This window comes from Lacerta agilis, chromosome 6 (genome assembly GCF_009819535.1).
Source record: "Lacerta agilis isolate rLacAgi1 chromosome 6, rLacAgi1.pri, whole genome shotgun sequence".
Lineage (NCBI taxonomy): Eukaryota > Metazoa > Chordata > Lepidosauria > Squamata > Lacertidae > Lacerta > Lacerta agilis.
The window spans coordinates 89848448-89870992 of NC_046317.1; the positions used below are offsets into that span (position 1 = coordinate 89848448).

The 22545-nt window shown below is 44.5% G+C and overlaps 1 protein-coding gene across 3 annotated transcripts in view; it reads left to right on the forward strand.

Annotated features, from left to right (window-relative positions):
* The first annotated feature begins 12223 nt into the window (after positions 1-12223).
* ZBTB46 (zinc finger and BTB domain containing 46) overlaps positions 12224-22545 on the forward strand; it is a 55532-nt gene continuing 45210 nt past the window's right edge. For 2 of the 3 annotated variants that reach the window (XM_033153793.1, XM_033153790.1), the window contains exons 1-2: positions 12224-12334; positions 13509-13758. The gene's annotated coding sequence lies outside the window, so the exon portion shown is untranslated. The remainder of the gene's footprint in view (positions 12335-13508; positions 13759-22545) is intronic. The other variant, XM_033153791.1, reaches the window with a different exon arrangement.

Sequence of the window (22545 nt, forward strand, 5' to 3'; positions counted from 1 at the left end):
TGCACACGAAAGCTCATACCAAGAACAAACTTAGTTGGTCTCTAAGGTGCTACTGGAAGGAATTTTTTTATTTTGTTTTGTTTTGGCCTTACTGCTGTTTTTCTAGAAAAAGAGGTGCTGGAACTCAGTTCCTGTGCGTTCCCTGGTTAGTGCAGAAAGGCACTAATCCACGAGTGGGATTTGCAATAAAAGTGTTGCATTATGGGATACTCCTACTCACTCTTCCAGGCAGGCAGCCTGGCAGCCACCCAACCACGTCCTTCTCCAAATATTCAATTCCATTCTTTCTCCCACCTGTTTTTTTCTGCTCCCCCCCCCTCCACCGACAACAGAGAGTCCTCATTAAGCTGTCGACTGTGTGTGGCAGCTGTGAAAAAGAGAAATTCCATGCTAGGTGTCATTGGGAAAGGAACTGAAAATGAAACCGTTGATATGATAATGATGGCACAACTGCATTTGGAATACCACATGCAGTTCTGGATATGATGGGGTTCAAAAAAGGGCAACCAGGATGATTAAGGGGGTGGAGTCCATCCCTTACAAAGAAAGGTCGCAGCATCTGGGACTTTTAAATTTTTTAAAAAGTAGAGTAAAAGGTGACATGTTAGAGGTTTATGGAATTATGCATGGCATAATTTCCATCTTAATGTAGATTTTGTTTCATTTTGAAAAACACATTTTTATTTTATGGTTTATTAAAAGGTAAAGGTAAAGGACCCCTGACAATTAAGTCCAGTCGCGGATGATTCTGGGGGTGTGGCGCTCATTTTGCTTTATTGGCCGAGGGAGCTGGCATACATGTGGCCAGCATGACTAAGCCGCTTTGGAAACCAGAGCAGCACACGGAAACACCGTTTACCTTCCCGCCTGAGTGGTACCTATTTATCTACTTGCACTTTTTGACGTGCTTTCGAACTACTAGGTTGGCAGGAGCTGGGACTGAGCAACGGGAGCTCACCCCATCGCGGGGATTCGAACTGCCGACCTTCTGATCGGCAAGCCCAGAGGCTCAGTGGTTTATACTGCAGCGCCACCCACATTATTGCTTATATTTTTGAATTATATATGGGGCACCAAAATCTTTTAAGTGCTTAGGACACCTAAAGGACTTAATGTGGCCCTGCCTTCAGAGGTTTCCCCCCTAAAGATCTTTTTGGGGGAAGGATACTTCTTCAAAACTCAATGTTCCCCTGACTCGGCTGATAACATTCCTCTTGCACATGTGAATGGTGCCATTTTGACCACATAAACAACGACACTCAACACATGGACACCGGAAACGATTTGTATATTTGAACACTCCCTACATTTTGATCATGCTGATCCTAAATATATTTACTCAAAAACTAAGTCTTCTTTATTATTTCATTGGTGTTTTCTACCAAGCAAGCATGTGTAGAATTGCACCCAATTGTCAAAGCCAACCAGATTTTTAAAGGGATCAGAAATTTATTCTGAGCATGTCAACATTTCACTGAGAGGCTTGGGGGGGGGGGAATTGCCCAAGGCACTTGTTCTCTCCAGATGTACTGAGTGCACATGAAATAAAAACCTCAGAGAGGAAAAGGTTTGATGAGGTTGGGAGGGGGAACGTGATTTGCCCGCAATCTCAAAACACAGAGATAACACTGATGCTGCCCTTGTTTGACGTCTGGTCAAAGAGAGCCCTTGTTAGAAGTTTAACTTGTCAATGCACTGAAATGTATGATGTGAAAGACTAGTCATTTCATGATTACCAGTTCAGTTTCTGGGTGCTGCTCCCCCCCCCCATAACAGGGTCAGTGCTTCAGTGGGGCTGTCGCTTGTTTAAAAAACTCCGAGCCAGTTCATTTGATGATTAAATTTGCCAACATATGCACAGAGCTAATGCAGTGGTGCCTCGCAAGACGAAAATAATTCGTTCTGCGAGTGTCTTCGTATAGCGAATTTTTTGTCTTCCGAAGCACCAAGGCAGAATAGCGGTTTTCGCGGGGGGGGGGGGGAATCCGTCTTGCGAGGCAAGCCCATTGACTTTTTCGTCTTGCGAGGCAGCCTTCCGCTAGCGAATGCCTTTCGTCTAGCGAGTTTTTCGTCTAGCGAGGCATTCATCTAGCGGGGCACCACTGGACCAAGAGTTTCCGAGCACAATTCAAAGTGTTGGTGCTGACCTTTAAAGCCCTAAACGGCCTCGGTCCAGTATACCTGAAGGAGCATTTCCACCCCCATTGTTCTGCCCAGACACTGAGGTCCAGCTCCAAGGGCCTTCTGGCGGTTCCCTCCCTGCGAGAAGCCAAGTTACAGGGAACCAGGCGGAGGGCCTTCTCGGTAGTGGCACCCGCCCTGTTGAACGCCCTCCCACCAGATGTCAAAGAGAAAAACAACTACCAGACTTTTAGAAGACATCTGAAGGCAGCCCTGTTTAGGGAAGCTTTTAATGTTTAATAGACTATTGTATTTTAATATTCTGTTGGAAGCCGCCCATAAATATATTATTATTATTATTATTATTATTATTATTATTATTATTATTATTACAGTTGTAGCAGAGTGGCAAGGAAGGGGGGAAGAGCTCCCTGCAATTGCCCCTTCTTTGGGCAGTGGAAGGAGTGAGCCTAGGGTTGCCCAGATAGGCCATTTTTGCCACAATTACTGGAATCTTAGAACTGCACTTTAAATATGCAAGATCACTTCCGTCCTAAGGGTTTGTCCGCTCTCCGCCAATCTCATTCCAAAGCTCTGGGGTTTATGACTGCTGATTCTAGCACAATACAAAAGCAGGGTACCGGTACATAGTCCTTATTGGTTGATAAGGAACACGGAAGACTTCATTTGTGTGGTGTCCAAATTTGGTAAGCAGGGTGAGGCCTGGTGCCAATTGTTAAAAGTCCCCTGCAAGCCCCAAACTATACTTTCCTCCAAATGAAACAAACTCTGTAAAATTGCCCTGGAACTTCCTGCTTGTCTTTAAAGCATGAAGCAATTTCACAAATCCCATTATCGCTCCTCCACCTCTAGTGTCATTTACCAATTGGGAAAGTATTCCTGTTGGCCCTCAGGGTTAAAGATACTGTATGCTGGTTTCATTCAAAAAACCAGATGAACAGCATCTGATGTGAGTTGGGGCCTCTGGTAAGTTTTTTTGGTGGGGTTGGGGGTTGGGCAGTTTACTGGGATTTTTCCATAACAGCAGGTATCTTCTGAGAAATCTCACTAACACAATAATAGCACATTCATTCTAGATTTATACTGGTCTGTTCACATTATTCTGCGTTATTAGTTGTCCTGTGATACTTTCCCAGTGTCACTGCATCATCTTTCCCATTAGAACTTGGTAGCAGGTGGATGAACTGAGGGTAGTATCCAACTAAACTGTACTCAAGAGTTGACCCACCGAAATGAATGCATTTAAATTACTTCGTCCATTTCTATGGGTTTACTCCGAATATGTCAGGCACTGGTTATCACTCTAGCTTCTACTGCAGGCCCCCTCCACACTGGTGGGTTGTGTTTTTTTGCAGGTGTCTTCTGCAACATGCTGTGACATCATAATAGCACATTAAAGGTAAAGGTAACCCTGGCCATTAGTCGCGAATGACTCTGAGGTTGCAGTGCTCATCTCGCTCTATAGGCCGAGGGAGCTGGCGTTTGTCCACAGACAGCTTCCAGGTCATGTGGCCAGCATGACTAAGCCGCTTCTGGCGAACCAGAGCAGCCCACGGAAACGCCGTTTACCTTCCTGCCAGAGCGGTACCTATTTATCTACTTCACTTTTTGGCATGCTTTCGAACTGCTAAGTTGGCAGGAGCAGGGACCAAGCAACGGGAGCTCACCCCGTCGCGGGGATTCGAACCGGCGACCTTCTGATCGGCAAGCCCTAGGCTCAGTGGTTTAGACCACAGCACCACCCACGTCCCTAATAGCACATTACTTCTGAATATATAGAGGACCCTCCACAAATCATCCTGCCATATTAGCTTCCCCAGTGTTGCCATCTCGAGGGGCTCTTTGGCACTATAGGGCAACTAAAGAGGAATGACCCTTCGTCTTTTGGAACATTGGTAGTATTAAAGGTTACAGGATTTCAGCAGGAAACTACAGGGTATGCAACGGCCGGGGAAAGAGCAGTATGTTTGCCCCCAAACTGAGCTGAAAGCAGGATTGCATATCACTTCCTTGATACCATCATGAGCATAATAATCATCAATGCACACTAAAAGGGACATCTGGAGATCCCACATTTTGGCCCTCAAGACAGCTGCTGTGCAGCAATGTGGTGGGCTTAGTAATGCAATGCAAAGTGATTTTTCTTTCACAAAATGGCCTGGGAAGCTCACAACGGCTCCTGTTTTAAGAATACTTACTGGGATATAGGGACGCGGGTGGCGCTGTGGGTTAAACCACAGAGCCTAGGGCTTGCTGAGCAGAAGGTCAGCGGTTCGAATCCCCGCGACGGGGTGAGCTCCCGTTGCTCGGTCCCTGCTCCTGCCCACCTAGCAGTTCAAAAGCACGTCAAAGTGCAAGTAGATAACTAGGTCCCGCTCCGGCAGGAAGGTAAACGGCGTTTCTGTGCGTTGCTCTGGTTCGCCAGAAGTGGCTTAGTCCCTCGGCCAGTAAAGCGAGATGAGCGCCGCAACCCCAGAGTTGGACACGACTGGACCTAATGGTCAGGGGTCCCTTTACCTTTACTGGGATATAAGTTCCATTGAACTCAGTGGGATTTATTTCAGAATAAACAGGTTTAGGATTTGGCTGCAAAGCGCACACACACACACAGAGAAACACACACACGTATATAGCGCCATTTATTTTCTTCTCCTGGAGACATCTCAGGAGAGAATTCCCTTGAGTGCTTCCTCCCACAACCCAACAAATAAATGCCTTGTTTCACATCATGGAAAAAGTTACAGTCAACTTGTCAACTCCCACCATTGAAAGTATTATAATTCACCGACCTCAGAGCTGGGAGTATGTCTATGATGGGGAAGCAAGATACAAGAAGGGTAGTTTTTTTAAAAATAGCTTGCTTTAACAATACTTTGCTCCTCGTATGACCTTGCTAGTGGTTCCCCATCAGCACCCCGTTCCTTCCTCCTCTCTCCCCTCCAGGAGCGCCTGATAAAGAAACCAGATGACCTTTGCCCCAGTGTAATATGAATTAGGAATGCGGAGTCCTTAACTCTTGCAGTTGACGTCAGCTTCTTGCATAGAGTGGAACTGCAGAAGGCAAAATCTTATAGTGTTTTGTCACAATAACTTAAATAATAGTTCCTACCCATTCCATAAGATAGGGATAGGATTGAATCTACAGTGTTCCTGGTACCAGTCTCACTGAGTTGGATCAAGAGAATGCCATTGTCACATACCCTCCACCGTTTTTTCAATGAAAATAGGGACAACCTATTTAATCATGATGATGATGGTTTTATTATTTATACCCCACCCATCTGACTGGGTTCCCGGAGCCAGAACTTCCCTATGCAGGGCTGCCTTCAGATGTCTTCTAAAGGTTTATAGTTACTTACCTCCTTGGCTTTTGAATTCTGGTGCTGGAGGAGACTCTTGAGAGTCCCATGGACTGCAAGAAGATCAAACCTATCCATTCTCAAGGAAATCGGCCCTGAGTGCTCACTAGAAGGACAGATCCTGAAGTTGAGGCTCCAGTACTTTGGCCACCTCATGAGAAGAGAAGACTCCCTGGAAAAGACCCTGATGTTGGGAAAGATGGAGGGCACAAGGAGAAGGGGACGACAGAGGATGAGATGGTTGGACAGTGTTCTCGAAGCTACTAACATGAGTTTGGCCAAACTGCGGGAGGCAGTGAAGGATAGGCGTGCCTGGCGTGCTCTGGTCCATGGGGTCACGAAGAGTCGGACACGACTGAACGACTGAACAACAACAACAACAACAACATCTCCTTGGCTCGGGGGGTCGCATAACTTCATACCCTCCAACATTTCTCCAATGAAAATAGGGATCTCCTACCATACCCACCAACATTCCTGAGATGAAAATAGGGACACCCTAAGGAAAAGCGTATGTTCCGGGATCAAATCAGAAACCAGGATGGCTTCTGTGAATCCGGTACTGTCCCTGGAAAATGGGGGGCACTTGGAGGGTCTGTTGTCACCAGGGGCGTAGCAAGCCTCTGCGCCGCCCGGGGTGGCAGTGGCCCAGAGGCACCCCTGGGGGAGGGGCACGACGCGTGCATCATGACGTCGTCGTGATGTCACGGCGCACGTGGATGCCGCTGAAAGGGGGGAAAGGGGAAAGTTTTTTCCTGTGCGAGGGGCGGGCCAGCGAGGAGGGGGCGTCACGCTTGTCCCTGGCATGACGCCCCCTCCTCGCTGGCCCACCCCCCACCGGAAAAAGCAGCGGAAAAGGGAAAAAAGGGAAGCAGAGCAGGCACTTGAACGCACCTGCTCTGCTTCCCTTCCCCCCCCCAGCGTTTTTTTTTCAGCCCGAGGGAGTTGGGAGGGGGAAAAGGCGACATGCCCCCATTCGGGGCCCACCCGGCGGGGCGGGGTTGGGGGGGGCGGCCAAAGTGTCACCACCCTCCCCTGGAACCCGGGGCGGACCACCCCCCGCCACCCTTGCTACGCCCCTGGTTGTCACCGAGAAAACATATATGAATGACAGGGTTGTAACCCCCCCCCGAATGTTCTTTTCCCAATAAAGGCAATCCATTAGGGCAATCAAGGTTGACTCAGTCCCATAGCCAGGCCTGAACCCAAACTGAAATGGGTCGAGATAATCAATTTCATCCAAGAGAACTTGCAATTGTCCTGACACAACCCTCTCAAACACTTTCCACCAAAAGTAAAAAGGTAAAGGTAAAGGACCCCTGACAGTTAAGTCCAGTCGCAGACGACTCTGGGGTTGCGGCGCTCATCTCACTCTACAGGCCAAGGGATCCGGCATTTGTGCACAGACAGTTTTTCCGGGTCATGTGGCCAGCTTGACTAGGCCACTTCTGGCGCAATGGAACACCAAAACCAGAGCAGCGCCCGGAGCTCACCTGTCACGGGGATTTGAACCGCCAACCTTCTGATCGGCAACCCCAAGAGGCTTAGTGGTTTAGACCACAGCGCCACCCGCGTCCCTCTACACCAAAAGTACAAATACATAAATATCTCCTTAGACTAACTGTTTGGGAAGCTAGTTGGGAAATAATCCCTGGAAACAGCTGAGACGTCCTGTCCTTGCGGAAAAATAATGGATGGGCAGTACTGTCTTCCCTTAAATCTCTACAACTTGCACTAGCCACAGGTCGATCGCGCACCACACCCTTGTTGCTGCTGGAGCACACTCCTGGCAATAGAAGCCTCTATGTGGTTGCGAATCCTTGGCTGCAGTACAGATGATGAAAAGAAGCAGGGCCTTTACTCTCCTGCTTTAAGCCAAGGGCTCAAAAGGCTTGGAGGATGCACACAGGCTGCTTGAGAATCCTCCAAGTGGCAAGAAGACAAGCACTTTGCAGCGTTAAAGGATTTGTTTGCAGAATAATTTCTCCCTTCCATTTCAGCACTGAGGGGGACTTACCCTTTGACATTCAATGAATGTGGGGTTGGGCTTCGGAGGACGCAGTACCTATGAGCCTAGTCCTTCCTTCCCAAACTTACAGTTAATTCATTAATCAATTCATCATAATCCTGCAAGAGCTGAAAGTCATGCCAGGAGAGGCCCTGAATGTAGATCACATATGCTAAGGGCACAATGCACAATTCTTTACTCCCCTGCTGTTATTTGCAAAAGTGATCTGTTCAAAAGTCAGCAATACCCAAATTTAAAAGAGCCAGAATGAAAATAAACGATGAGCAAATTTGGAACAACCTAGAAGAACTGGGGTGGGGAATAGGGGACTTGACCCTTTGAGGGAGATTCTTCCCGGAACTCCCCTTTCCATCTCTGAGCACACTCCCCAAGGCAGATGTCAGGTTCCAGCTGCTGCAGCTCACAGGGGAGTGATGCTCGCTTGACACACAGAGCTAAATAAATACATACCGGTACCTTCTTCCAGCAGAGGGGGAGGGGGAGTAAAAAAATCCTGGGGGTTGTAGGGTGGGAACTAGGGCATGCATGCCTGAAATCAAAGACATGCAAGGGCGATAGAGGAATTCATTCCCAGAAGCGGAGGAGTCTACAGAGAAAATATAGCCATAAGCAGCTGGAATGAGAAGACCTTAAGAATGCAATTCGTAAACCAGTTACTTGCAAGTGTTCTCACTGGAGCCATGCTTGGGTTGGTAAAATTATATTATTCATCATAATTTGTGCTATTTTATTATTTAAATAGAAACCACACGTCATCTACACCAGCCTTCTCCAGCTTGGTGCCCTCCAGGTGTTGTTGAACTACAACTCCCATCAGCCAGCTGATGGGAGTTGTAGTCCAACAACACCTGGAGGGCACCAGGTTGGAGAAGGCTGATCTGCATGAACCATACTTGGGGAACAAGTGATTTCCAGCTCCACTGCTACATTGTCGGCTGCTGACCAGCCGCAAAGCATGCAAGCAGGAGGCAGGGAGGGGAGGAGGCACACAGAGGAGGGAGTGTGATGGAACAGTTTGTAAGGATGGACAGGACTTTTGTGTGAATAAATGTTCAGTGGCAGCAGCAGCCACTGGGCAGGACATGGGCCCTGTGCCCTGCACTCAGTCGGTGTTGGAAGCTGGGCCATAAAATGCATCCTAAATAGTCTTACGATGAAGCAAGCAATTGATCCAGACCAGCTCACAGCTCTTGATACTGGGCAACTTCAAAGAGCTGTTGTCTGAAATGCCATGAAGTGATAAATTGGCTTTTTCTTGTCCTCAGCCACGCTTTTAGATTTGCACAGGTACACGGGCTATTGCAACAGGCAAACCATGATTTATTTGACTGGCAACAGAACTCTTCCTAGCAAGCCTTGCCTTCAGCCACCCGACAGATAAGGCTGCTGAGAAAAAAACTATGTCAGCCTTGAAAGACAGCTTTGTTGCATTAATCAATTTGTATTGATCTTCTTTTCTTAAAATAAAGATGTTCAGAGCGCAATGAATGAGCGGATCTGAAGGACGGTTAACAAAATTCACTCAGGCTTTCAAGCGAAGCTGCGGTGGCTTTTGCATGCGTGAAACGATGTTTCTTCACTCTTGCACAGATATTGATCCAAGATCTTTTTTCACTGAGACCATGCCTGCCTAAAGTTACAATCCGTACATATGGATGCCATGGACAGCGGATGACTCTACTCATTCACGCAGAGTAACACCAGGATTTGGTATCAGGACCTAGCATAAGAATACACTTTCAGATTAAAAGAAAAAAGAAAATGCTTTCAGTGAAGGGCTCGGGTTCAGAATCATAGAGTTGGAAGGGACCACAGGGACCATCTTTTCCAACTCGGTGCAATGCAGTAAATGTTTTCCCAACATGGGGCTCGAACCCACGACCCTGAGATTAAGTGTCTTATGCTCTAGTAGCCTACTGCTTGAGTTGTTGGCTGAAGCAGAAGTGGGACCTGCAACAAAATGTGTCCCTGTTCAGAGTTCCAGCCAGCCCTTTCCAGAATACTCCATACTACTACCACCCCAGTTTTCAACCAATTCCCCGGACTTTCACTCAGGATTCCCCCATGCCCACTGAGCATGCTCAGCTTTTATTGGCAGTTTCTGGGGTGTCATCCCATTAGTTTATTTTCCTCTATAGTGTGTGTGTGTGTGTGTGTGTGTGTGAGAGAGAGAGAGAGAGAGAGAGAGAGAGAGAGAACTTCTGCAAACCTCTGGGTTCCCCTGAGCATGCCTGGCACCTCCCTCTTCTGTTTTGGCTATGTAAGGGCTGGCACTCAGAAAACTGAGATCACTATTGGCATAAACAAGTGGGCCCTGTAACAAAATGTTGCTGTGCATCCCAGATGTGCATGTATTATTATTACCAGAGCTCTGTGGCTGAGGGGCTTAATCAGCATGAATGGCAGGAGTCTAGGCCAGGGGTCAGCAAACTTTTTCAGCAGGGGGCTGGTCCACTGTCCCTCAGACCTTGTGGGGGGCCGGACTATATTTTGGAAAAAAAAAAATGAACGAATTCCTATGCCCCACAAATAACCCAGAGATGCATGTTAAATAAAAGCACACATTCTACTCATGTAAAAACACGCTGATTCCCAGACCATCCGCGGGCTGGATTTAGAAGGCGATTGGGTTGCATCCGGCCCCCGTGCCTTAGTTTGGGGACCCCTGGTCTAGGCTTTGACTCCATGTGTGAAATTTAGCTTCTGAACATTTTAAAACTACCGGTAACTGCATGCATGTCAAATGAGCACGAGGCTTCTGAATGCAACTGGACTGCATGATTTGGAGGAAGTCTGATGAGGCAATTTGAGTAAATTGACCTTTTCTGCAACCCACAGAAACCTCCACCCTGCAGTTTGGACAATAAACTGCATTTGTTTTAGAATTTGCTGCAGCAGGTTTATAGGGAGCTAGAAAGTTAGAACTAAGTTAGAAAGAGCAGGAACAATTATCTCTTGTGGCTAGTTTTAGGGGTTGTGTAGCTGTAGCAGGATTTGGCACCAGTATATCCACTCTTCCATTCCTGACACTCTTAACCACAGTGGCATAAATTAGCGTATAGATATGAAAGGTGAACATTTTAAAAAAAGGTAATGGAAAGACTGAAGCATATTTTATTAAACTTCAGAATTCTATTATATGCTTATTCTCTGATGTATTTGCACAGAAAGAAAGCCATATTACTGTACTACTTTTTGCACTTCTTTTTAAAATCCAAAACTTGATTTCCCCTCCTGTAGGCGGGTGTTTTAGCCATCTCAGTATATGGAGTACTCTTCTTGAGTGTGTAAGTTTGGCTTTTATCAGGCCAGCTGTTTGACTTCAGCATTTTGGTTCAGCATGGACTGAATTTTGAAATTAAAAAACAAAACACAGCTAGGATCTGGGGGGGATACCAAAATTATTTTATTTGGCAAACACACGCACTTTATAGATCAGGAAGTTTTCAAAGTCGCACAAACAGGGTTTTTTTTCTTTTTTGAAGTTAGGAGAGGCTGAGAGTTGGTGCTCCTTGGAATATGTTGACTCGCGTTGATATACCTATATCAGTTCTGAACTTCTCGGCTGTTAATTTAAAGCTAAAAATTATTTTGTTTCGTGACACGTCAGGTATTTCTGCCATGTCGTGGAATTTATGTGCACAAGTTATTAGACAGCTTTGAAGAACTCACATTAGGGGGGGGGATTCCCCCCAATTTATTTATTTATTTGTTATATAAATTACATGTGCATTTGCTCGGGTGGGTGAATTCTACGAAACACAGTTGGCTTCCAAATTGTTATTTTAAACAGGCAGTTGCTAATATATCCAGATAATCTCTTCTCAACTCTGATTTTTGTGGCGGCTTGTGAGTTACTGAGCATCTGTTGGATCCCTTCTTACAACGCGCGTTTAAACACCATGGCATGATGCGTTTCATTTTTATTTCGCAAAGCCCCTCACGGCGAGGAGGAAAGCAGCTACGTGTGCGAATCCACCCTCACTTCGCTTAACTGTCCCCCTACATTAAGCCCTCGCCGCAATGTTAGAGGGCGTGAAGGACAGCGGTAGCAGGAGGGGAGGAAAGGCCCTGACCGTTGCCAGGGAGACAGAAGCCCCAACTTGCCCTTGGCAACAGTCTTGTCAGGCTCGGCTGTGTCCCATGATGCTCAGCGGCCTCCTTCTCTTCCCCCCCCCCCGCCCGCGCGCAACCAACCCTCGTGTCCGGCAAGCTTGACAGTTGCGCTCCCACCTCGCGCTCTCTCTCTCAATCCCCTGCCGGCGCGAGGGAGGCCGGGTGGGCGGGGCCGCAACCGACAGAAAGAAAGAGGAGAGGGGAGGGAAGAAAAAAAAAGACTTCGCGTGGGTGTGGCTTAGGGAGGCCTGTGCTCAGCTACACCCAATCAGCGACGCGGCTGCTGTACTTCTCCTTCCCCTCCGCTCTTCCTTTTCCACAGGAGCCCCGCCCACCCTTCGCTTGGTCACGCCCACTTCTAGTATTATTATTTTTTTGCCGGCTCGAGCGCGGCGGCCCCTCCCCCCTCCCCTTCTTGGGCCAAGTTGTGAGGGGGAAGTGGAGCGCGCGCGCCTCCTTTCCCTCAGGAGGGAGGGGGAGGGAAGAAAGCGAGGCGGGAGCGCGCACCAGCCCTCTCTCTTTCCCTCCCCACATATATCTCTCCCCCCCACACACAATCGTCCCCCCTCTCTCTTTCTCTTCGCCGACCCCCCCCTTTCCCACCCCCTTCACACAACTCATGAAGAGAAAGACGCGGAGTGTGACCGTGTGGAGCCAGCGCTCCGGCCGCGCTCCTCATGAAGCGCAGGTAAGAGAGAGAGAGAGAGAGAGAGAGAGAGAGATGGGCAGGCGGGCAGAATAAACAAACAAAACAATTAAAAAAAAATTCGCTTTCCATTTATACATTTTACAAGGTTATCAATGATATCATCATCACCCCTTTATTTCCTTCTTCCCCTGTGATCGACGGCGAAGACTTTCTCTTCCCTGAGGCGATGGTGGTTGTAATTGGGGGTGGGGGGGTAGGTTGTTGTTGTTTCCTAATAGCCTTAAGCGCTCTGCAAAAAACTTCCTTTTTATTTTTTATTTTCTTTTAAAAAACGCGCCGTTCCTACTTCTTAACCGCATTGGGTTGCGCTCCCGCTCGCGATACTTTTTTCTTCTCCTCTTTATTTCTAGGAAAAGTATGTTTTAAAAGACCTGGCAACTCGCTCCCTTCGGATCTCTGTATGTATTTATTTACGGCGCGCAGCAGCGCATGTTAAAAGTCTCCCATTAACCTAGTTCCCTGTAGGGAGATTTTTGCGTTTTTCTTGGTGGGGGGGGGGAACTTGTCCCCCCCACCACTACCACACACCCCTTCTCTACAGATAGTGCGGGGTGGGCGATACACGCACACACACACACACACACATATACTATGGATGGGTTTCCTTTGGGGGACAGCAGAAAAGAGAAATTGACCTTTGGGGGGCAGTTGAATGAGGGCGTCGGGTTCCCTCCTCCCCCACCTCCCCCCGCATCCTGCCCCTAATTGAAGGCAAAGGATACTCGTTTCGCCCTCCTCCCTCTCTGTCATGGATTTTAGCCCCCTCCACCGCCCCCCTACCCCTCGCTCGCCTGCCCAATGGGAGGTTCGTGGGGGCTGCGCGTCCTCCTTGCGCGCGGCGCACGCACGCTGTGCCTGTTCCCTGAGATATGGTGGTAGGGCAGCTGGGTAAAATCCCAGCTGGAGGGTGGGACATGGTTGGGGGGGGCGGTTTGCTGAGATGACTTTCCCACCCCCCTGTGTGTGGAAGGGGCATGGAGCTCCTCTGATCTTCCTTCACCTCGGGACATGATGCCTTATTTGGGGCTAGGTGGGTGGATAGATGGGGACAGCTCTGTGACTGGCAGGGTTTAACCCCCCTCCCTGCTTCTCTCCCACCCCCTCTCTCCTCCTCTTCTCCCCCCACCCCACCCCTCCCTCTAACCTCCAAAAGGGGAATTTTCCAGCTGGTAATTTCTGCTGCGTCAACACCCAGCTCAAGGGAGTGGAGAGGAGACAAGGGGGCATTTTAACAGCAGCTCCACTTCGTGAAATAGCAAGCCTTTCCATTCTGGTTTGATAATTTTATTTGAAAAGCAAACAAAAACCACCCCACAGCGTTTAAAAATAAGCATCTGTGCAAGTTGGACCCAAGAGCTTGTCAAGAGAGAGTGGCTCAAAACTGCTTGGAAGAAAGGGATGAGGTAATAATACTGGTGAAACATGTTGTATATTTCTCTTTCTCTTGCTTTCTCTTTCTGCCTCTCTAAAGCCAGGCCTGTTTGGGGTTATTTCTCCCCCTGAAGTCAGGCACCGATCGACTGGCCTTTCCTCCATTTTAATTACAAGCTGGAATATTGGTAGTGACCCTGTATATTTTTAAAACCCCTGTCTTCAGAATAATGCTTTCCCTGCCTAAAGCTGGAGGACTACATAATATGCTTGTGATAAGTAAGGGAATTTATTTGAAAATGTTGCATACAGGTAGGGAACATTTTATGAAGGGGGTGTCAACACCTCACAAGAATAATTTGTAGGGAGAGTAAAAGGTCTCCTTAAAAAAAAAAAAACCAGAAGTGATGGTAGAAGTTTTAAAGTTGTAGATTGCCTTTTTGTGTCTGTAAATAGGTTGTCAGTTCCGTAAAAGTCACGCAAGTAGCATCTGATAACTCAATCCCAGGCGACAAGGAATGAACCAGATTTCCAGGACAGTTAACAGTGGGAGGATTCCTTCAATTTAAAGACAGCTCCTTATTGCTTACTGTACTGCTGGAGAGCCAGAAATAGATATAAAAGAACGATTGTGTGCGGTAATGTATTTTGATGTGTCAAGAAATATAGAAACAAAGGGCAGTTTTACTAGGAGATATTTCTTAAAATTAGCTTTCTCTGTATTCAGTCAATGTATTTATTTAGCATGGATTAGAGACAAGGTTATTATCAGCAGTGTTTATATATATGCTAATAAGGAAGTGTGTTTAGCAAACAGTGTTTTGCAGGCACCTGTACTGAAGTGATTGTATGCATTTTAATACTTGAGTCATTTCAAATGTTTAGTTGCATTTTCTAAATATATGTTGTACACTAGCATTTTAAGTACATATACTGTAACTTGGTTCCCTACTTTTACTGCTTCTATTTTAAGGGGTTTTCTTCCAGAAGAGTATTCTATTTTGGTAAAAGGGAAAGCTAGACACGGCTTTCTTGCCACGAGACAGACAAAAGCTGCAGTTTTACACAAACTTTGGAAATTGCATGATATTCCCCACCCCACCCCATCCTGCCAGCTTGGTGAACTAAAGTTTGGCAGTTCATACTGTGTCACTTTAAATACAGTAGTATTTCAAGAATAAAAGGAAGCACTCTTAACATTTGATAGCCAATTCTGTTTTATTGATTGGCTGTGCTGAACTGAATTAATAGCAGTTGAATGCAGCTATTACTTGTCGAGTTCTCAGTCTTGTAGTCCTTTCATGATATGGGGTGTGTATGCATTTGGATTCTTAGACTTTAGAGCTTACTGTTAACCACAGTTTTCCACATAGTGAAAAATTATCCTCTGGTGTATTACATGTTAACAAAGGAGAGTCTTATGGGACAGGCTGGATCTACAAAACAGTATTCAGGTCTTGATTAACTAGAACTTGCATTTCTCCATCCTGAAAATAATGAGCAAACCTGACAGTGAAATCCTAATGCATGTTTATTTGGAAGTAAGTTTTGCTGTGTTCAGTTAAGCTTACTTCCTAGTAAGTGTGTTTAGGCTTGCAGTATGAGATACTAGTGTTGATTGTTATTTAAATGGATGATGAAAAGCTAATTTTGCTGTTGGTAGACTACTTAATGAAATCATATTGTTACGGCTATGATGTCCCATTTACCCCATGAAGCCATATCTAAATAAGTGAGAATGATATAATTATGCATTGTAAAGTAATTGGAGCTGTTTCTTCTCTTTCATATGCCATTATTTGCTAATTAAACAGACATAATAACTATTTTAATTAATGATATATGGCAACATACAGGTCAGAGTTTGGAATTTCAGAGAATAGAGGAAATGGGCCACATTGTCCCTATGGCTTGTGTTTTCTAGGACATCCATACAGTGGAGCCTATGTCCTTCTCTTCCAGGTTGTATATTAGAAAAGCTTTCTGAGTAGCTTACAGAAACAACCTTGGCATACTTTATTGGGTGGATAGCCTAAGCAAAGTGAGGCTTCAAACCTAACCTACTTACCTAAGTACCTGTGAGTAATCCTCATTGAATTGAATGAGACTTACTTTTGAGTAGACACTGCTAGGATTGCAGCCTTAATTACAAACTGTAGGTGCCTGCTTGGTCTGGTACTGTTTTGATATTGGCTGGACATACTCTAAAATACATTTCTTCTTGCCTTTACTTCCTCATGAAAGCTTTTGCTTTTTATTGCAATATTCACATTCCTTCAATGTTTTATTAATACAAGTATGCATAGTTTTTGATTCATAACTTTTTGCCTTTCTAGCTTCTTAAATCAAAATTATTTTCATGAACAACCCACATCTCCTGAGTAGTGATTCTTTTTTCAACGTGAGTTCTGTTTGCATCCTTTAGCAACATGGCTTTCCTGCATTATTTGTAGTGTGAACTAATCCTTGTTACTATATTCTTAATTTAATTGGTAAATAAAAGGATAAAAGGGGCTTAGTTTAAATCTCAAAAGGCTCCCTGAAATTCAAATAGTTATCCTTTACACTTATAATTCCCTGAACTCTGAAGCTTTGTACCTATGCCAGAAAACTTTGACACCCTACACAAGAGGATTAGCTGAATATTTGTTGTGTACTCAAATGGATGGTGTCTTACCTTAAACTAGGGAGTTTAAAGGTAAGACATAGTCCCAATCAATTGATCAAATTTTTCCCCAAATGGAAACAATGCAAATTAAAATTTTAAAGAAAGTATGTAGTAATTCACAGAAGCTAGCATAATGGATTTGCCAATAATAAATCCCACCAAACTAATATTATCTCTATCTTGTATCACTTTACCAGAAAACTTAGCAGACTGTGGGGATTATGTGGATGCAGTTTAGCTTGATTTCAGCAAAGCACTCGACAAAAGTTCTCTGTGATATTTTGGTTAGCACATTGGTTCAGTGAAAGCTGCACGATGGTACTGTCAGATTCACAGCTGGTTGCAAAACAGTATTTGAAGTGGAAAGGGATCTCAACATAACTGTTCCCAAGTGCCTTCTCAGACAGAGTCTATGGAGCTTAAAGATCTCCATAGTCTTCTGGGGAGTTGGGGGCAATGAAACAGGATGGACTATGGTGTAGCACAAGTTGGGTAAATCCTGAAACAAATATGGCTGAACACAGTTATGAGCATACAGTTGTGCTTACTATGTGGCAGTGGTTCACCTCTGCCACCATTGCAGCTTGCAGTAGGCATGCAAGAGCTTATACACACAGTGAAGGGGCTATTTGTATCTGTCCCGGAGAAGGAGATGATTGGAGACATTCTGTGACAAATTCGCTAAGCATTTTGGAGATAAATTAGCTTGAATCCATACAGAATTAGATGCTGCAGTTAGGACTAGTCTTGTGGATGTGTCCAGAACACCATCTGGTTAAGTTTTATTGAATCAGTTTCAGTTATTATGACCTGAGGATGTGGGCAAGCTTAAAGGGATTCAGCCTACTGTATGCTACCATTCAGTGGATTTGTAACTGGCTGACTGACCGAACCCAAAGGGTGCTCATCAATGGCTCCTCTTCATCCTGGAGGAAGTGACTAGTGGGGTGCCACAGGATTCTGTCTTGGGCCCAGTCTTATTCAACATCTTCATCAATGACTTGGATGATGGGCTCGAAGGCATCCTGATCAAGTTTGCAGATGACACCAAATTGGGAGGGGTGGCTAATACCCCAGAGGACAGGATCACACTTCAAAATGACCTTAACAGATTAGACAACTGGGCCAAAGCAAACAAGATGAATTTTAACAAGGAGAAATGTAAAGTACTACACTTGGACAAAATAAAAATAAAAAATGAAAGGCACAAATACAGGATGGGTGACACCTGGCTTGAGAGCAGTACATGTGAAAAGGATCTAGGAGTCTTGGTAGACCACAAACTTGACATGAGTCAACAGTGTGATGCAGCAGCTAAAAAAGCCGATGCAATTCTGGGCTGCATCAATAAGAGTATTGCGTCTAGATCAAGGGAGGTAATAGTACCACTATATTCTGCTCTGGTCAGACCTCACCTGGAATACTGTGTCCAGTTCTGGGCACCACAGTTCAAGAAGGATACTGACAAGCTGGAACATGTCCAGAAGAGGGCAACCAAAATGGTCAAAGGCCTGGAAACGATGCCTTATGAGGAACGGCTTAGGGAGCTGGGTATATTTAGCCTGGAGAAGAGAAGGTTAAGGGGTGATAGGATAGCCATGTTCAAATATACAAAAGGATGTCATATAGAGGAGGGTGAAAGGTTGTTTTCTGCTGCTCCAGAGAAGCGGACACAGAGCAATGGATTCAAACTACAAGAAAGAAGATTCCACCTAAACATTAGGAAGAACTTCCTGACAGTGAGAGCTGTTCGGCAGTGGAATTTGCTACCAAGGAGTGTGGTGGAGTCTCCTCCTTTGGAGGTCTTTAAGCAGAGGCTTGACAGCCATCTGTCAGGAATGCTTTGATGGTGTTTCCTGCTTGGCAGGGGGTTGGACTGGATGGCCCTTGTGGTCTCTTCCAACTCTATGATTCTATGGTCCGCAGTGTAGGTGCTTGTGGCAGGACATTCTCTGAAGTGGATCCACACCTATAGAATGAACTATCCTTCCATACCTCACCCTTACTTGCTTTCCACTGGTAGTTGAAGATGTACTTCTTTGTCTAGTGGGGCAGGGGTAGTGTTGAGATTTACTGTAGAAGTGGGTATAGGGTTTTGTTTTTGTTTTTTGCTGTTGCTGCTGCCTGCAATTTTTACTGTAAATTTAACTGATGGATTTTATTTTGTTTCTACAATGTTAAGTTTTGGGTTACCGGTAATTTTTTTCTTATATATATTCTGTTCTGGCATCTTTGAGTGAAGGAGGTATATAAATTATATATTGTTAGAATAAGTTTAAAATAAATAGTATTATTAGATAAGTACAATTAAGGGGCAGGATTCTCCTACAAGCCTCATCAGGGAAGTGTGATGCAAGGACTTCCACAAAAGTTCTTTCCCCCTGTCCCCCACATCAGAATTAGCTCGGGGAGGGGCATCGGGAGAACCTTCAGAACAGTTCATGGGAGGAGGATCATTCTGTCTGCTAAGCTGAATTACTTGTGCAGATGGAATGTTTGTCATAATGCAATGTTGAGTTCCACTAAGGCTTTTTTTGACTCAACACCAGCATTCACTTCCATATCCACATGGAAGTACTGTCTAGCAAAAATATTTTGATTGGTGTGTGGCATGATAAATCCAGGCTGCTACCATCAGGAGCCATAAATATTCTTAGATCTGCAGTAATTAGTTGTCTACTCATGGGCAAGTTTGTTGGTGTTTGACATGTCTGCTGGAGGTTTATACAGTACACATCTTTCTTTTATGTGGTCTTGGGTGCCACAGAGACACAAATTGTATATTGGGCAATCAGCAAGAAGCTGGTCCTGACTGTTGAAACTCCCGGCTGGGGGCCAGTGGGATCTGAGAAATCACAGGCTGATTAGCTAAACATCTGTTCCATAAAACTTGGTGGAAAACGTAATTAAAGAAGCATATAGAGGAAGAAGCCTTGCTGCATAAGGACCAGTGTGGCTTCCACAAGGGCACATAGTGACTAACCTTTTAGAGTTCTTGGAGACTCTTAATAAGTACAGTAGTTAATTTCATTCTCATCTGACCCATGCCTGATCTATTGGCCTTTACAGTCTCTGGCCATGGTTGAGGCAGAACTTGGGGACATCAGTTAAAGCTCAGTTTAACTAAGGCAGAGGATAGTTGGTTGGTAGGCCATTTTGGATAGGAGAAACTTGCTAGTTACCGTTGAAGTTGGATCTCCTGTGGTCATGCACTCTTGGGTTGCATCTCTGGCATTTTAATCTTCAGGTTGTAGTTTAGAGCAGCCGCAGACTTTCAAACAACTTTTGTGAGAAGGCTGAGACCTCTTTCAGATTGCTGCATCTCAATGGTTACTACAGTAGCAAACATGGTTTTTTGGATACACATCTGGTGGTGGAAGTTGATGTAGAATGTGGTGGCTGAGGTTTGCTGTCAGGGTCAGCTTCCATGACTCCATTCCTCTACATGCCAAAACTTAAGATTTGTTTTATCTCCCATTTCTGTCCTCTAATGCTTTCTATTCCATTTGCTTGGAGTACCATTCTCCCCCAACAGCTTCATGGGCCTTTTCTGTCTGATTAATCTCTTGCATTCACCTACCATTTTGTGTCAAATTTCATTTCCATAATTGTGTTGAAGTCAATGATGTCTTATACAGACAACTACCGGTAAGTGCGGCAATTTGCAAGCCAACTATAAAGAAGTTGACACACTGGGACCTGAATGCATTATGAACTGCTATCTACTTTTTCTTGCACTGCCAAAGAAATAATCTTTGTGTGACTGTGCTCTCTATGAACCAAAAGCTCACAGCAAAAGTATGTAGGATGAAGCACTGAAACTTCTGCTATCAGAATTTTACCAATGCTTTCTGGAAACAATATAAAATTGTAGGTGGACTAGGTATTTAATGAGTAGGGATGATACCAGAACTCTTTTGCTGGTTTTGTAGTATCTTAACTTTTTTTTCTTTATGGTAATATTCTTTATTAAAGTGCAAGGAATATAAGAAATCCAAATACTTCCCATTTTAAGTTTCATTTCTGTGAAGTGTAGGAATGTGGGAAGCTGCGTTACATCAAGTCAGATCCTTAATCCATCTGGCTTAGTATTGTTGACAGTGACTGGCAGCCATTCTCCAGAGTTTCAGACAGGAGCCCTTCCCAGTCCTATCTGAAGACATGAGGGGGTTGAACTTGGAAGCTTTTGCGTGCAATGTTAGTTCCTCTGCTGCAAACCTAACCACACTCACTTTGATGAAGTGCATACTGCCAAATAATCACATAGCTTAAAGTAAGCTAGTATCTTTGGCTAGCTTCTATTTTTAATTTTTAGTAATGGTTTAACAAATCTAATTCATCTCAAATATCAGGGGGGAGGTGGGGAAGAAAGGAGCATTGACTTCCATAATTGAATGTTGTTGTGCTTTGTCCAGATGTCTAATGGAACTTAGAGGACGTGGGTTGACTCTTATCTGGACATCTTGTGATCTCTCTTTCTCCCCCCACTTCTCTTTCTGAAGGACTGTTGCAGAATAGCTTTTGCACATAAATTCATTAACAAAATTCACTGTTAGTTTTATTGTGTGATCTCCATCCAACCATCCAGGGGTCTGCCTGCTTTTTACATATCCAGAAACTGTAGAAGGTACACTGGTAGTGGATAGAGAAAAATGAAAAATCAAACCAGAGCTGTAGAAATTTTCTGACTACAGACACCCATACTGCAGTTATATCATGCTCTATTGTTGCTCTGGCTTTAAAAATTTCACACATTGCCAATTGATCTGTTTAAACATATCATATTTCTACTAGAGATAAATTTGATTTGTGATGAAAAACAAAGTTGTGTTTCTAAAACTGGAATATACAAAATGGAATAATTGAACGTGAAATAAATTTTGATGAACTATTGCTAGCTTGGCCAGGCAAATGATGTTACTGCAGCAAACATTTGTGTCAGAATCCAATAACTGATTTCCCTGTAGGGGTGTTGAAAGTAAAGCATGGGTGGGGGAATAGTGCTGAAACTTCCACCCGTGTTTTGTTCTCCATGCTCACAGTATGGTTCTTTGAAGAGAACTAACACCCACCTGTAGGGGAGGAAGTAATTTTTTTAGGGGTGGGGGAGGGAGTATATATGTTGAAAGGGTTCAGGACACCCCCTTTCTGTTGGCATGCTTGCTTGCTTTAAATTGTATCCTTCACTCTAGGAAATTCATACAACCCACTTTATTAGACATACTGGTACTTTTGCCATCATAATCCCCTTAAAGGTGCATATCCACTTTAAATCCATAGATACATTGTTAAGTTCTTGGTTTGTGATGCAGTTAATCACTGTCAGCGTTTTAATACGAAATAATAAATAATTCTATGGAGTTTCCTAATTGTGTTTTTAACCGTATGAGTAACAACTGTACTGTACCTTGTTCCTCCTTGTGATATCAGCTAGTATTAAGATTAGATGTACTAAAAGTAAGATGCCTCTTTCATGTTAGGGGTAAGAACCAGAAAATTTGACCTGCAGAAGTTGATAGTCCATGCCTGAGGAAATTTTTTGGATTGCATTTTTCAAGACCTGTTCTTTCTCTTCATTAATTTAATTGCAGAACTGTAATCAAATTGTAACTGTATCTCTTCAGTTATATAGAGCTGAAGTTGTTTCTCATGTTTGATAGACTCTTTGTAGTTCTTTTGCGTGCACCGCACTGCACAATTCAGTAGTTCTGTTATTATGGCATTTTGTAGCATGGAGTGAAGCTTATTGAAGAGAAAGGAATTCATAAAAAAGATGAGCTGTGTTTGAATAGAATGTTGGGATGAAGTGGAAGTCCTACATTCTCTCATTACCACACTGGAAGGCATTGCTGTGGATTCTGATTTCACAAAAAGCCTGACTCTTGATGTACATTTGGCTACTGATATCAGCAAATACTATTGAATGGGACACAGAACTCCTGTTAAAACATTTCTCTTTTTCAGCTGGCCCTCTGTTTTTCTCATACAGTATTTAGAAACTTCTGCTAAGTGGTGGCAGTCTAGACTTCTGTTTGGTATTCCCACACAGATTACGTTCTTAATTGTGGTGAGAGATATGTTTTGTTTTCAGTTGCATTTTTACACTTTTCTGCAGTTTTGCAGAAAATGGGACAATTCACTTAAACTTGAA